We start from the raw sequence: 17,391 nt of genomic DNA, 5'->3' as shown, positions 1-17,391 counted from the left end.
AGGGGAAAGTACCATATCTCTTTTAAACAGCAGTACATCCAAGAGCCTCAGAAATCGAATCCAGCAAGTTGCAATTTGCTGAAGTTCAGGCAAAGTGTTGTGTGAAGGAGTGCATCCTATATCATTATTTCAGACTCTTACGCCTTTACCCAGCTGCTTAGCCCTGCTAAGAATTCTCCATTTCTCCCCTCTGCGTAGTCCAACCTTCTTCCCTCCAAGATCAGTTCAGTTCTCTCCTCTGAACTCCTGTTAACTGCATGAATATTTGATTCTTACCAAATGCTATTTGTATGGTTACTTATATGGGTATGTACACTTACATCTATGTACGTAGGTGTTTATGTGTATCCCTTCTCTCCGATTACATTATTAAAGTTCCCTGAAGGCAGTGATTGTTTTAATATCCTCTTAGTATTACTGTACTCAGGACAATGCCTTTGCAAGCATTCAAGAAACTGCAGGTTGGTTGTAAATTGTTTTTTCATTAACCTACTTTCCAACTAACTTAATAGTACCCATTTAATCTCTGCAACAAATAGAGTCAAGTTGACATGTACCAAAAAACAAAAACGAGTTCTCTTGCCACCCTCCATTGACTTCCCCATTGCTGCCCCTCACAGACTAACTGGAACTATAACTACAACTATGACTCATAATCAACCAGATTGTATATTAGATCTAAAAATGGAATTATGCTTAGGTGCTCATCAACAAACAAAATTAATTCCATTCAGTTCACCTATGCTTTATGCCTACTGTGTGCCAGACACCAAATTTTCCTCCCTAATTTTAGTAAGGCACTAAAGAATAATGACTAATCCTGTCTACCAAATGCCACTCACCCATGTCCTCTGTCATTGTCTCATTCTACTCATTTCTAGGCAAGCTTCTTGCTTTCTAGTTCTGAATTAGATTCCTTCTGGCTGGGTGGAATCTATTATTGTGGCCTGTGTTATGTCACACATCGACAACTATATTTATATAGTTGAGGGGGGAAAAAAAGCTGAAACATGTTTTTACACACTACTAATAAATCTTGTTAAAGCAGACAAGTCGCTGTGTCTCCAAACCTCCCCACCTCCCAAGCCCCCTACCCACCAAATGCCACTTTGAGCTGGCTCATTAGTCCAAAGCCAACCATTTGCCCTAACAGCTTGTACATCTCCATGAAAAAGTGTTCCCAGCAAGTTTCAATATTAAAAGTAATGTATTCAAATGGTTCTGCCAATAAAATGGTCGCAAATAGGAAAAAAGGTCATGCTTTCTAAAGTGTCCATTACACATTAATAAATAATGCTGCTCATTCACGCGCCAATTAAAACAAACTCAGGCTGTCAAGTGAAGTTAGAAGCAAGGAGCTCAATGCTGTAATTGTTTTTCCAGGAAAACTCGCAATGTCGTCAGATTAAGTGTGCCTGGTTGGGTTGCCCCTCTTCTCTTCTTAACCCAACAGCCAATTTTTCTCCTCTCCAATTTAGTCCTCTGGCTTTCTTTCCACTTTGATTCTTTGTTTTGGTTGCAGGTATTTGGGATGCAGTTGAGGATAATCACCCACTGTTCACTGCTCCCTCCTGTCAGAGACAGGATCTCACTTCCCCCTATTTTTTTTTTAATTTTTATTTTTTAATTTATTTTTGGCTGCATTGGGTCTTCATTGCTGCACGCAGGCTTTCTCTAGTTGTGGCGAATGGGGGCTACTCTTCGTTGCAGCGCGCGGGCTTCTCATTGCGGTGGCTTCTCTTGTTGCGGAGCATGGGCTCTAGGCGCGCAGGCTTCAGTAGTTGTGGCACGCAGGTTCAGTAGTTGTGGCTTGCGGGCTCTAGAGCTCAGGCTCAGTAGTTGTGGCCCAGGGGCTTAGTTGCTCCGCGGCATGTGGGATCTTCCTGGACCAGGGATTGAACCCGTGTCCCCTGCATTGGCAGGCGGATTCTTAACCACTGCGCCACCAGAGAAGTGTCCCCCCACCCCCACCCCCCGATTTGATTTTTCTTTCCCTTTCTTTTTAAAGCAAGTGCTGGTGCTTCTTCCTCCTCTAACGCCACTTCATCTTCTTTGTAGTATCGCTCAGCTCTCCTTACTTCTTTTGCTTTCCCTGGAGGCCTCTGTCTTCTCAGACAAGCTGCTAATCGACGCTCAGAAAGTGTGACATTAAAGATGGGGTGGATCTGCTGCCCAGAAGATCTGGAGAGTAAGATAAAGTTGCCAGCATGAAGAAGAGTCTCGACTGAATATATCACAGTCGTGTAGCTTATGCTTAAAGATATTTCCTGGGCAGAGTCAGAAAGGGTCCCTCAGATCACACAGTCTGAAGCTTTGCCCTTGGGCAGAACAACTCCCAACAGCACCCTCACAAAGTCTGAGCACCACTGTACAAATGCCCTTATCCAGCAGTGAACATTCTTTTGCAGCCAAGCAAAGTAAGGAGCATCAATTGCACGTTTTGCTATAGAGCAAAGCAACAAAATGATGCCTTGCAGCTTTTATGGCCAAACACAAATGATGTAATTGGGAAAAACTGTCTCCGAATAGGCGGGGAAAAAAATAAAGGGCAATCCTTTGAGTTGGGGTGATGACCACCATTCGAGGGACTGGGATCAAAGCTCCAGCCAGACATCAAAGCCCATCTGAGTCTAATGCCAGAAGAGCCACAGTGAATTAAACTTCATATATAAACTAATTATAGCCTGACCCCACAATCAGGCTTCAGTGAGCACGTAGGGGAAAGAAAGCAGACATTGAAACAAAAGATCAAGAGAAAAGAAGGTTGGTAGCGAAACTGGGCAACATCATGGCCCTGACCACTTTACAAATCTTTTCAGGGCAGAGGGGAATCAGGGAATGGCAGCGGAAACAGCAAACTTTTGACAATGCTGGTCTTGTCTGCAAGGCTATGAAACAGCTTCTTCCACCCTCACTGACTCGTGCACAACCAGAGGCATCCTTATTCCTGGAAGAAAAGGTTATCTTTTAGCTCTTTTTTAGCACTGTGAAAGAAGTTCCCCGGCACCAGATTTCTGCTGAAGGAGCGAACGCAAGGTGATTCCATGAAGTTTGGGGATGGATTCCCAGCACATCTGTCTGGCAGTGCCTGGCGCTGCCCACACTCTCAATCACTGATGTCTCCACCAGCTTTGGACTTCAGTCCCTTAGCGCTGCCGTTTCAGCTGGTTATCTTTACAGATGGAAAGCGCAGCATAGCAACCGTGCAAATACCCTAGACTTGCTCTGGTAACACCACCATGAAATAAGACTACTTCATCCCTAGGCAAAATTTAAAAGTGTTTCAATTACAAGTGGCCTCTTTAAACAATTATATTCAGTGGATTTTGCCCTTACTCTGATTTATTGGGACCAGTCACCAATTATTTGAAAGTTTCAATCCCATGAACTGGCAAACCATTGCACATCTGATTTGACAATCCAAAGAACATTTTCAGTCATATTTTTTTGTAGATAAGCGTTAGTGATTTCTTAAAATCACAAAGTCCAAGTGTATAACCTGAGTCTCTTAATTAAGAGAAAAAAATTTAAAGCAGGCATTCTTATAAGATAAAATCAAATATATACCATCATCATTACGTTGCACCTCTTTGAGTGATTATTCGTGTATTCAACAGATATTTGAGCACCTAATACATGTCTGGCGCTGGGGACAAAATGGTAAACAAATCAGACATAGTCCCTGCCTTCATGGAGCTTAAGGTCTAGGAGGTAAACTGACACTAATTAATTACACACATCTGTGAGATATATATATATATATATATATATATTTCCAAATTGTGAAACTACCACAATTTGCAAAATAATATAGTGGGATGTGTAAATAATTTCATATTTTAAGAACAGAGAGAAAGGCATCAATATAAATTATCCTTGGAGACTAATATTTCTTTTAATCCTGTCTAATTGTGTCATCTTAACAAGTAAATTATTGATATTGTATTAAAAAATGGCACCCACACTTCATTTTTCTTTTTTAAAATAATATTTTCAAAGCAGATATAGTCTATGATTCTATCCAAAAAGTAATACTCAAGTGAAATCACACACACCCCTCAAAATTATTGACCTTTATAAAAGTGTTTTACAGAGAAGGGAATCTTATATTTAACTTTTCATCTTTTTAAAAAATAGTTACTCTCCTTAGAGCTACATTTGAAATGTCTATAGGGAGATACTTGATCTATAACAAAATTTTCATCTAAATATCATTCATTAAAAGGTAGTAACTAATATATGTAAGTAAACTTTAAGATAACTAATTTCCTTACAGATCTGTTTATTACCTTTTCCTCAGAATAATCTCAGAAAGGAGAAAGCTTCGCTCCAGTGCATGGTACTTTGAGCGATTTCCAGTGTGGTTTCCCGATCATCATTTCTACACCAGCAAAGGGAAATGACCAGGTGATGCTTTGCTGGAGAGCTCTGGTTATTCAGGTGAAAGCAGAGGTTTCTGCTTTAGGATTTAGACAGTAGGTCCAGTTCTTTCATTTCCTTTGCTCCTATGAACCTAGACTCTCTGAGGCCAGGGAAAAACGGAACCAGAACTTATAACGAGCTCCCACCCTGAGTTCTGGGCCGGTGTTTGCCTCCAAGACCCACAAAGCCACTTTAATTAAGATCCCTCGGGGGCCTCAGGACCCCTGTGGAAAAGTCTAGAATGCCATTATCGCCCCGAGAGCGCCTGAAAGCGCAGGCTGCCGCCTGAGGCTTAGGTGGCCTCGCCCCACAGGGAGCCGCTTCCTCTAATGCCGCTGCACCTCCGCGGCAGCGCCCGCAGTGTGAAGAGTAGCACGTCCACTTCAAACAGAAATCGGGCCTTGGGTCTGTTTGAGCGGTGGGGAAGGCAGGGGGTGGTGAAGAGCCGCAGATTCAAAGAGAGTCAGCTGGGATGACAGGCAGCGGCTCCAGCCCCCAGAGACTGAAGCGGCTGACAGGAGGCCGAGGGGCTCTGCTTCCATCTCCCTCTGCGCCCCGGGGGTCTCTCCCTCCGGGGCCGGGACTCTTTGAAGTCAGGGAGGATGGTTTTGACAACAGATGGGACAATTCGCTTCTGTTCAGTTTGGTCGGTGCAGACTAAATCCAAACAGAGTGGGGGGAGTTTTGCCTCGTGATAAAGAAACGCTGCCATCTTGTCACACCCAACTCTTCCCCCTCCCAGGCCCCATGGAGGAATTTGGTTGACCCTCTCTAACCTTTAATACATGCTGTTTCCACAGAAGAAAGAATCCGATTCTAACATAGCACTCACTGTTGTGGTGAGAGGATGTACACTGAGGGTCAGGCCAGGCTGGATTTGAACTCCAGCTGTGCCCCACTCCATGGCTGCACCACCATACACTGGTGTTGCCAACTTGCACCTCTCTCAGCCTCGTTTTACTCATCTGTAAGATGGGCCTTATACCTAACCTTAAAGGGAGGTTGTGAAATGTCTGGAAATAAATGTTGGTTACCCCAAAGTCCCCAGTGTTATACGTGCTTGCGCCCTCCCACACACAGAATGGACATTTAAGGACGTTCCTCTCAGATATAAATTATCATTCACCATTGCTTTGCCAGTTTTCATATATTGCTTCGAAATTTTTCCTAAAGCATACATGTCATATTGTTTTCAAAACATTTTATCTGGTTTTGAACTGTGATTTCACCCACTGGCACTTGAGGCTGCCAAGATGAAACACAGGGACCCTGCCCTTAGAAACTATATGGACCCATAGAGCAATATGGCGTATTGGAAAGAGCATACATAGGCTTTGGCCAGCGTTCAACTCCTTAAAGAAGTCTTTTAATCTCTCTGAGCCTCAGTTGCCTTATTCGTAAAATGGGATCACAGTTAAGTCACAGACAGTATATGAAGGATCTGGTACATTATAAATGCTGAAGAACGATGTTCTTCCTTCTTTCTTCACCTTCATCGTTTATCTGAGGTATTATTTAGGTTAATGAAGTTTATTTGGCCCCTTCCTTTTTTTTGCGTGGCCTCTGATTATGGAAAATTTCAAAACACAAAAGTAGAGAGAATGGTATGATGAATTCCCATGAAACCATCACCCAGGTTAACAATTAAAAACAGATTATGAACAGGGCACATTTAGAAATAAATATTTTGATAATTTGGGGCTCAACGGATATAAAATAGAGTTACAGATTAAAGCCGTATTCCCATCTTTAGTTTAATGCCAGGCGTATAATAAGCATTCAATAAATGCTAGATATTACTATCATTGTTATCACTTATTTTTGCCTAAACGTATCCAAAAACCTTTTACAGACCTTATATAATACACCTTTCATCCAAAGGGGGCAAAGCATTTCCCACAATCCTTACAGTAAATCATGATGTGGGGAGATGAAGTTACCCTGAAGAAAAAGCAGTGGAGTGATTCTCACAGCCTCTCAGGACAAGACCCCACTTACTGGTCCCGTGGTTCTTGTTCTTGTGCACCAATGCCTTTTCCCCTCGTGCTCTGTCTCACCTGCTGAGCTTGGCAGTGAGCTCCTTGAGAACTGGATTCATGCCTGATGCAGCTTTACCTCTGCAGGGAAAGTGGCTGGGTGAGTGCTTAATGTTCAAAGTCATAGAGTCTGGAACAAAGTACTATTAGGAAAAGAACTAATTAAGCCAAATTAGCTTGAAAATTAGTTAAAGCATCCCCAACGTCTAGACTGAGTTTCCTTCATTTGGGTTAGAGAGGCCTTTTTCGATGAACAACTAAATCTACTATGATACATAGATTAAAAGTACTGGAACCTTTTGGCCATTATACATAGAAACACTGAAGCCAAGAATGTGAATTCAAAAACTCATAAATTCTTGGCTTAATTAGTGTTGCCTCTTATTCAATTTGACTTTAAACTCCTCAAGGGCAGGGACAAATCCTACTTCCTTCCTCAAGGGCAGGGACAAATCCTACTTCCTCTCTAACTCCCTCAGAACAAAGCCAGATACAAAGCAGATACTCACCAAATGCTTGTTTAATTCAATCGCCTTTCAAGGTAGATTGAGATGGAATCCCCTGTCTCTGACGGACTGACTTTGGAAAATTCTACAAATAGATATCTAGAAACAAAACTGGGTACTTTTCCAGTCAGCTCCACTTTCAGAAACAACTTCTGTAAGTTTGTGTCTTTTAGGAAAATATTGAGGAAACAGGAAAAAGAGGAACCATTCCATTTCTGAAAAGATAAGAATAAAGTCTGATAAAGACAAAAGGCATTTGGGGTCAGTAGAGTTAAAACAAACTCAGACTGCCCAGCCTGTTTGAAGTTGACAAGAAACAGAGAATGACCCACTGGTCCATTATGGAGCATAAAGCAACTTAATCAGCATTTCATCAATGAGACAACACCATGGGGTAGCCCAGCCAGGCCAACTGGCACTGCGTAAAAAGCCATGGGTATTTTTACCCAAAGAGCATTTCTACCTGAGCACGTCTGTGTGTGTTTGTGTGTGTGCTGCGTATAAGGATAAGGAATGGCAGGGGTATCACTAATGTGGGATCCATGCTTTCTTATTGCTTCCCATAATGGAATTCCTATGAAGATTCTTAAAAAATGGTTTCATTTTCTTTTGTCATTAATTCAGGTTTACTCCTTCATGACAGTTTGTAGCACCTCACAGAGTCCTAAGAACGTACTAGGAGTTTAATAAAATGCTTGTTGAATTGGGTAGGTACAAGGGGTAGAAATCACTAATGTAATATTAAACAAATGCATTTCCACTGAAGACATACTTTGGTGAGGGCTCTTCTAACTGAAAATGTTTCCTTTCCTATGCTATCGCTTATATGTGGAATCTAAAAAAATGATACAAATGAACTTATTTACAAAACAGAAATAGACTCCCAGACAAAGAAAACAAACTTACGGTTACCAAAGGGGAGCGGGGCGGGGGGTGGGTAATAAATTAGGAGTTTGGGATTAAAATATACACACTACTATATATAAAATAGATAACCACAAAGACCTACTATAGAGAACAGGGAACTCTACTCAATATCTTGTAATAAGTGTTAATGTAAGAGAATGTAAAAAAAGAATATATATATATATAATTGAATCACTTTGACATACACCTGAAACTAACACAACATTGTAAATCAAATATATTTCAATAAAATTTTTTTTTAAATGGTTCGTTTCCAAAGATGGCTGCATGTGAGCCCACTTCTCTGAGCACAGAAAGTTTTACGTTAAAAACTGTTCCAACCTCAAGCCCTTCTTCCTAGTTAACCTGCACCTGGAAAAGACCCAAATATACTCTGACTGACGCTGGGTTCTTCTCAGGATTTTTCCAGGAAGCCAGGATCTTACCTTGCCAACTGCTGTGTCTGAAGCTGCTTCAGTCAACTACAAAGGGAGGGAAATCTGGGGCTGCTGCATGACCGGTGTCCCTTCAAGCATCAGGCTGCCCTTTGCACCTGGAGGATTTCACTGGCTTAGGAAAAGCAACACAGAAAAAAAAAGCCCAGAGCTTACAAGTATACCTTTTCCTTCCCCTTTTAGCTCATTTCCACATCAAAGAATTAAGTTTCTCTATTTTCAATAGAGCTGAGGCCATTTTAGAATTACAACGCATACCACTCTCTTAATCTGGACCAACTGTGTCTCCTGACACTGTCCAAACCACATCACCCTCTCTTTCCTCCCTCCTTCCTTTTTAAATATCCCCTCTCCTCTGAGGACCCCAAATAAGCATCTTGGCAATGGAAAGCAGTAGAAATTAAAGTGGATCTTTGGCATATCATATCCTGTTGAAGAAACACGGAAAACTGAGAGCTGTTTAGCGTGTGACCCAAGCGGGGACTTTGACCCTCAATAATCCAAGAAGGCAAGCATGCAGATATGTTGCTATGCATCACTAGGTAATTGCTTGAATTCTCAGTCTTTACAAAAAGTTTGTCATCCCGTCCAACTTGTCTTCTAAGAAAGAATGAAATTAGCTCTTTACCTTTCCCCCATCATCACAAAGAACAAAACCCCAAAGCTAGGTGATTATGTTTCAGGCCCCTGTATATCCCTTCTGCCCCACATGTTCTGACTGGGAGCCTATCAGAAGAATGTGAATAATGAGGTTACGTCTTCTTTTGACCCAAGTGTTTACAAACAAAGCTCTTCCTTCTAGGAAAGGCAACGACATTTAAATTGCTGAAAATTATCAGCCTCAACTCATCGAAATTTCATTGCAGTGCTACTCATTCAGGAAATGGGAACCATGAAAAGTTTCCCTTTTTTTAATTGCCACCAGATGTGGCATACAAAGTATCTTTATTAAAATATCACACAGTAGCCAATGCCCTACAATTTTTTCTTCTGACAGTTTGGTCAGAAAATGAATAACAAACCACTGATCAGAGAAAAAGAGCTCTAGATGTTATCTGGGAAATTGCAAAGGCCTTCACCTGCCCCCAGAGCCTCCAGCCACCTTGCCCTGCCTTACCTTGTCTTTTTTCCATAGCACTTAACATGTTATTACACTATATACTTATTTATTATGTTCATTATTTATTGCCTGTCTCTTGCTAGAATGCATGTTCCATAAAAGCAGGGATCTTTGTTTTGTTCACTGATATATCCCAAGGGCCTAGAACTGTGCCTGGCACACTATGCCTGCTCAAATATTTGCTGAGTGAATGACTCAATGAGTCAGTTTGTCCATTCTTTTTTTTTTTTTTTTTTTTTTGCAGTACGCAGACCTCTCACTGTTGTGGCCTCTCCCGTTGCAGAGCACAGGCTCCGGACGCGCAGGCTCAGTGGCCATAGCTCACGGGCCCAGCCGCTCCGCTGCAATGTGGGATCTTCCTGGACCGGGGCACGCACCTGCATCCCCTGCATCGGCAGGCAGACTCTCAACCACTGCGCCACCAGGGAAGCCCTGTCCATTCTTTTTTTTATTTTATTTTTGAAGTTTTTATTGGAGTATAGTTGATTTACAATGTTGTGTTTGTCAATTCTTACTGGGTCAAAATCTCTAGGCCTCACCTCGAAAGTGACACTAATGCCACATATCCTATTCCACCCAGGTATCATCAGAAGGATAATCCCAATCTTAATTCCAGATACACTTTGTCTCGCTCCCTTTACCCTGCTTCTCTTCCGAGAGTATCTATTTTTGTCAATGACAACAAAATCTACTAGTCCTAACACTAAAATTCTTATTCTGTTACACTTCCCTCTTCATCCCTCAGATCACTAAGTCATCAAATTCCTGAAGATGCTTCCTTTCAAATGTCTCTCCGATTTGTCCCTTCCTCTCTATTCTCATTGCCCTTGTCTACACAATTATCACCTCAAATAGATTCCTAATTGATCCCTTAGCCTCTAGTCTCTCCCCCCTACAGGTTCTTTTGCATATCATAAGCATCGTTTTGAACACATCAGTCCTCTTCCAAAGCCAGCTGTGATCTGGCCCACCTAGCAAACCTGACCTTCCTGAGTGGTCAAATGGTCAGGAGTTAAGTCTTGAAAAAATAGAAAGTGTTGCATAGGCAAATGAGTTATGATACGTAGGGGGAGGGGACAGGATCGCAACTGTCAGGCTAAGGCGCTTGTACTCCATCCTGGAGACTGACTGGAGACAGAATTCACGGTCTATTGCAAGATATTTCTGACTATTAATTCAACAATTATCTACTGTGTATCCACTATATCTCTGGCAGTGTTGAAGGTGCTGGGGATACAGGAGGGAATAGTTTTTCTTGGGATTCTGGAACAGGTAGAGAGAAAACAGCAAAGACTAATAACAAGCCACCCACAGCCTCTGTCCTTGTGCTCACTTGTCCCCAGAGGCCCCAGACACTCTCAGATTTAAAATAAGCACCGTTAGCCAGGCTAGTCATCACTTCACCTATTCTCTTGCTCAAAGCTGCTGCTGCTGAAGACTTGGGCCACAGGTTAGTTAGGAAAAAGAAAAGAAATGTTTTGTATAAGTCATGAGTCAACAAACTTTTTCTGTGAACAGCCAGACAGGAAATATTTTAGGCTGTGGACCTTACACTGACTATCACAATGACTCAACTGTAACACAAAAGCAGCCACAGATAACACTTAGACAAGTGGGCATGGCTGCATTCCAATAAAACTTTATTTACAAAATCAGGCAGTGGGCAGATTTGGTCAGTTAGTTCACTGACCTCTGCTCTAATATATTAGGATATTTCAAATTTAATGCTTTGTTTTAATTAGGGAAGGTAGCATGGAGGAATGTAAAGATAATGAGTTTTGGAGCTCAGAAAACTGGAATAGAATTCCAACTTAACAACAAAACCTGGGGCATTAGGAAAATAAACTACAGCTTCCTAATATATAAAATGAGAAGCAGCATAGCATGTTGGCCTGTAGAGTCAGTCTGCCTGGGTTCAAATCCCAGCTCTTCCACTTTCTACTTTTGTGATTTGGGGCAAGTTTCTTAATCATTCTGAGCTTCAGTCTCCAGCTATTTTCAGGGGGATGAAAAATTCAACCCTCTTCATTTTGAGGATTAAGTGAGATCATGCATATTAAGCGCCTGGAACAGCGTAAGCACTTGATAGCTGTTAGCTATTATTACTGTTATTATTACTGTAATATTACTGTGACTTTCCTAAGGAGTGGCTATTGAGCCATTACCAATACAAGTATTTGTTTTCTTCTTTCAGAGACTAAAAACAGACAGGAGTTGTCCTGTTCTTACACTTTGAACATTTTTCACACAACTACAGGAAGCTGAAGTCACCTTGTAAAGCAGCCCCTGCTTTTTCAAATGTTTGCATGTAAGTGGATTTCATAGTCTGAAGATTATCATGCATAATATATTATGCTTATGTCAGCATTAAAATTTTTCCATTGATTTTTCTCTCGCCTCCATCAGGGGTTTTGTTGGACAGGACTTTGTCTCAAGAGGAGGCTGCTTTTGCTTATTCCGAATTGTGAGCACAAAGAATTTCTTTCAGGCTTAGTGTCTTTAAATCAACTTATGTGGTTTTTGTCTCCAATTACAGCCAAGTTAAAATTCTCCAATACACACTAAACGTCCCTTCCCGGGTTAGACAGGCATAAGACTGTCCCAATCCATTCAACACCATCAGGAGAAAACAGGACTGGATTTTGGGTGTCTCCACCCAGAGCACCCTGTCCTCCTGGCAACTGGCGCCAAAACTGAGGAAAGAAAGTAGATTCATGAGTCTAAGGAAATCTTTTACTCCAGGGTGCTGTACCCAGAGCTTAATCATAATGGACGAGTAACCTTTCAAAGCACACACAGAAAAATAGATATTATCTTTCACACTGTATAGCACACATCAAGAATAATACTGCTCCAAAGTACATTAAAGCAAAGATGGTCTTATTTGAGTGAGAATCTGTAGGATCACTTTTGTTGTCTGTTATGCTTTATAAAATGCATCTCAGAAACCTTAATGGCTCTTCACATAAAGATCCCTTGAGCCAGGAGTGTGGACTGTTCCCTTCTGGTCATGTCACCACTAGTAAGCACAGCAGCCTTCTAGCCTGCTCAGAGAGTGGCGGGCTGCATTTCAGGTTGTCTCAGACGATCCAAGCCACTGTATACGTCTGCTCTTTGTTAGAAGTAATCAGCCACAGGAGCAGAGGTGGTAAACAGTAATTAATATGCAAATTTGCAAGTAACTTGCCTCATGGTGCTAAGCCTTCTTTGTTTGTTTGCACAGTCGTGGACAAACTGGGATTTGTCTTTGCCGTAATTAGCAGGATAAATATAAAATTATGACATTAATTGTTAGCTGGCTTTTTAAAAATGGTAGTATACCCCTGCTGTGCCTGAGATGCTGCAGCTCAGTAGGGGGTTCCTTCAAAAATGAATTTTAAAATGCCGAAGTACCCATTTTAATTAAAAGGCAAACACTGAAATGAGTTTGTCACTTCAAAAATCATAGTTACCGGGCAACAAATCATCAATGCATATATTAACAATTAGTATTTGTACATCAGTTGACCTTATCTCAATGCAAAAAACAAAAAAATCACTCTTCTATAATAATAATGAAGAGCAATATTTATTAAGTGCTCTGCACCAGGCAATGTGTTAAGCACTTTTCTTGCATTATTTCAATGACTCCTAGAAGCAGACAGACTGGGTGGTGCTATTAATATCCGCATACGTGGAAGCCAATGCTTTAAGACAGGTTTTTCTGGGTCTGCTCTCTAACTGTTGTGTCTTCAAGATTACATGTGCAGCTCTCGTTTCTTTTCTTTTCGGGTTCTCTCTTCACTGAGAAGTTTTTACCATCTGGCTGCTTTCAGCTGATGTTTCGCAGCCTACTGAAGATGGCCTAAACCTTATCTCTAGCTCCAACTTGTCTCCACTACTACTACTTGTCTCATCAGATTCTTGCTTCTGCTACCAAGTAAAGCCCACACGCCTTAGCCTGATATTGAAGGCTCTCCCCAATCTGGCTGGCTAATTTCCATCTTTTATTTCCCATTTTATTCTTTTGTTGTTCAGCTCAGCTCCCATTATTTAGTGCTAATTGGCAAAGTCATTACATTTGTTCCTGGGGGTGAGATGGGATGGGAAAGGGGAAGGTGAAATTTTAAAAAGCACCGGTTCTCAAGGAGGTTCTGGCGAGAATTCAAAGGAAGCAATGATCAACTTCTAAACTAAGACTTTTGATTTGTCCTGATTATAGAGAAGTAGGAATAGGAACCCAGTGCCTCTCTCTTTTGGTAACACAGCCCAGTCAGTGCCTTAGATATGGCATGTGGCGTGATGCCACAAAGCCCTTGGCAGTGGTTTTCTTCCAACTTGATGTACATATCCCTGAAGTTCTTCCTTTCCTTCCAAGTCTCAGCTCTCGGTTGCCTCACTCGGAAAGCCTTCCCTGCTTCTCCCAAGCACATGAGGCATCCTTCTGTCCCGTTCCCACTACAGCCTTCCTTTGACAATTACAATACGATATCACACCACGGTGTGATTTCGTGTTTACCTGGCTGTCTCCCCACTAAACTGTGAGCACCTTGAGGTTAGAAAAAGGATTTTTTCCCCTTTATGTCTCCCATGCCTAGAAGAGTGCTGGCACCTTATTGGCACTAGTTGCTCTTTGCAAGCAGCCAGACAGTGTCAGACCTGCTAACAAAGTCAGACAGTGCCTTCAGAGAGGAAATTAACAATTCAAAGCAGAGGCCAGTGAAAAGGAACCTGGAGGAGTAGCTGGGGAAAAGCTACCTCCAGGCTGGCCAGGGCAAGTGATCTCCAAACCTCCAGCTGATTACTGAGGGCTGGGAATGGGAGTGGCTGCAAAAGAAAGGCTTAGCAAAATGACTTTATAAACTGCTCCATTCCAGGACTTTCGGAAACAAAATACCCCAGGAACTGCCCTTTGAATCTTTGAATCTGGCAACTTTGGGCAGGTTCCTTGGGAAGAGTAGGGGTAATATTTATTCTACTCTTTTAAGAGATGGTGAAATAACGGTGCCACTAGAAGGCCATTGCCTCGATACTGCCACAGTGGCCATTAGAAGTCTGTAAAACTTGACCTCAGTGGATGTTCAAAGGGATACACACCATCAGCCCGAGAGCTGTGAGGCCTCTTTCTGGCACTGTCTGTGGCTCCATCACGCAGGGCCAGAGATAGTCAAGGCAGGAGGCAAAAGAAGGAATGATGAGAAGAAGAAAAGCATCCCCAGGTTTTCAGTGTACCTTCAACCTCCCACTCTTCCCCTTATAAGACCCTCTGCCATCAGTCACAGAAGAGCACCACAGCATCAGTTATTCTCAAAGGATGGGAGAGAGTCCCCCAAACACACACTGTCGGGGGATAGACTGAAAATTCCTGAGTTATTCTGCTGGCACCACTACTACAACGCCTCTAACCTCCCAGGGCTGACCCAGACGTGTCTGTTGTCCCATTTTCCGTACATCCACTCCAGCTCTTTCTAAAGCCTTGGTGCAGGGTGCCAGGTCTAACAGGGTGGGAACCAAGGAGGAGCAGAGGCTCTCTGGAAGGAGGCATCTACTGATCAGCTCCTGCCATCCAGCGAGAACAATGTGAATTCCCCACCCTCTCCATTCTCTTCATCCAGAACAGGGCCACTTTTATTATTTTATTTTTTGGTCCTCCACATGGAAGTTCATTTCTAAAAAGAGGGAGGCTTCCGCTGCTTATAGGAAAAAAAAAAAAAGAAAGAAAAGAAAGAAGACCACGGCTCTAACCTCACTCATGAATCAGGCAGTCAAGTGCAGTGGTTCAGAGCAGGAATTCACAGCCAAATAGCTAGCGCTGGATCCTAGGCTGGTTATTTACTCGCTGCAAGACCTTGAGCAAGTTTCTTAATTTTTATTCCCTGTTCCTTAGTTTCCTTACCTGCAACATGTGATTAACAATCCTACCAAAAAAAAAAACAAACAAAAAAACAATCCTACCTACCTCAAAGGGCCATTGTGAGGATTCAATGAGTTAACATATGTACATTGTTGAGGACAGGACTGGGACATAGTCAGGACTGTGCGTTTCCTTTTACTTTTGCTACAATGTGGCCTCCATGAGGATGAGGAATTCTGCAATTTTGTTCATTTCTGTTTCCCAAGTGCCTAAACCAGTCCCCAGCACATAGAAAGTACTGGATGAGAAAGTACTGGATGAATAATCACTGAATGGATCGAATGAATACATCTGGCTGCCATCACTCCTCGCAGCTGTGAATGCCACAAAGTAATATCACTTTTAACTGTCCCCTGGCCTCTCTCCTAACAACTGGTCCCTGGTCCTCTGGTGTCCTGCAGCCTGTAAAGGTGGTGCACGGCCTGGGAGAAGTGGCACTGCAATGAGAAGGATGAGGCACGTTCTGGGACCAGCTCTGTCCCTCCTATACCTGTGGCCTCCGCTTCTCTGAACTCTAAAATGCAAGGGTTGGAACCAGAAGCTCTGCGTATATGTCTCAGCCAGGAGACTGACCTTGAAGACAACTGACCACAGACTAGAAGTGAAACTGGGTGGCTTAGTTGGTAAAAGTAGGTAGGCTCACAGAGTCCTGCTCCCAGGACATAAGTGTTCAACCATAAAAATATTCCAAAGCACCATCAAATATTATTCTAAAAATCTGTAATTCTTCTCTCAAATTACAGTATGCTGCTTCTCCATTACAACCCGTTGTGTGTTTTATTACGATTTTCACTCAAAGTTGATGAAGAAAAGGGGTGTTGACCTGAAAACTGAAGTACTCCTCTGAAGACCTTGAAAACCCGTGGACTCTGTGTGGCCACAGAAGGGATGCTCATCACTGCCACCCCTCACCTGGGAAAGAAGCAAGTCTGTGGAACAGCACACTCAAGATTCATTACTGTCAGTTCAGTGAAATTACATGTATTAGCACTCAGATTAGATTGTTTACATAATAACAATTACTACAAGAGGGAAGGCAGCACTTAAATGTGCCTGTGTGGTTGACACACGTGACTGATGAAGAGCCCACACCACGCACGGGGCACAGGCTGAGCCTCTCACCTGGCATCCACAAAGACGCTGAGGCAAGGTGCAAACCATTGCTGGTGGTGTGGCAAGCTTTAGTGAACACGGGGCTAATGGAAGTCCCCGTCAGACAATCTCAGGTTACTTAGGCCCAGCAAAGAATCCAATCTCCATTCTTCTCTTGTCACGAGCTAAACTTGACCTGTGGGATTAAGGTAATGACTTACTCCAAGAAACCCTCAGATCATTTTTGAAACTCACACGGTTCTGCTCTGAGAGACATGGGATGTTGGTCTTTCCTCTAAGGTATGGAACCTATGCCTAGCAGGACTTCAACGTATCATAGACCCACTTAGCTCTTTAGAACAAAAAGCTACCTTCCTACCTGACACAATGTTGGCTTACCAGCTCCAAGGAAGTATTAGTGGTCCAAGTGGTTTATTCTCTGAACTCAATGAGACTTTTTTAGCATTTAAGCCTGGTCTAAACAGTTCTGACCTAGATTTCTTCCACATTTAGAGATTATCAGTCCTTTTTTTTTTTAAACAGATTCCAGTTATGTGCCCTGGAAGCCATTCTATTTGCTACCTGATGGCTTTCCAGCCTCTCTCTGAACCTCTTTCCATCTGCTCTGACTTGTGTCTAACACCTTTTGAATATTCATTCTTTCATTCAGTAAACTATCATTGCCCACCTATTGGGGGGTGTCCATTATGCATGCATTATGCCTTGCGTTGAAAAATACAGCCCCTGGGGCTTCCCTGGTGGCGCAGTGGTTGAGAGTCCGCCTGCTGATGCAGGGGACATGGGTTCGTGCCCCGGTCCAGGAGGATCCCACATGCCGCGGAGCGGCTGGGCCTGTGAGCCATGGCCGCTGAGCCTGCGCGTCTGGAGCCTGTGCTCCACAACGGGAGAGGCCACAACAGTGAGAGGCCCGTGTACCAGAAAAAAAAAAAAAAAAAATACA

The 17,391-nt window shown here is 42.6% G+C and overlaps 1 long non-coding RNA gene across 1 annotated transcript; it reads right to left on the bottom strand.

The window, feature by feature from the left end:
• Positions 1 to 6,309: 6,309 nt before the first annotated feature.
• On the bottom strand, positions 6,310 to 16,601 carry LOC115852347 (uncharacterized). Its single transcript, XR_004039105.2, has 4 exons — positions 16,461 to 16,601; positions 8,317 to 8,440; positions 6,968 to 7,179; positions 6,310 to 6,539 (listed from the first exon to the last, which is right to left on the bottom strand). It is a non-coding gene; the product is annotated as an uncharacterized lncRNA (long non-coding RNA).
• Between the last annotated feature and the right edge of the window lie 790 nt (positions 16,602 to 17,391).

This window comes from Globicephala melas, chromosome 2 (genome assembly GCF_963455315.2).
Source record: "Globicephala melas chromosome 2, mGloMel1.2, whole genome shotgun sequence".
Lineage (NCBI taxonomy): Eukaryota > Metazoa > Chordata > Mammalia > Artiodactyla > Delphinidae > Globicephala > Globicephala melas.
This window is presented reverse-complemented; position numbering and strand designations above follow the sequence as displayed.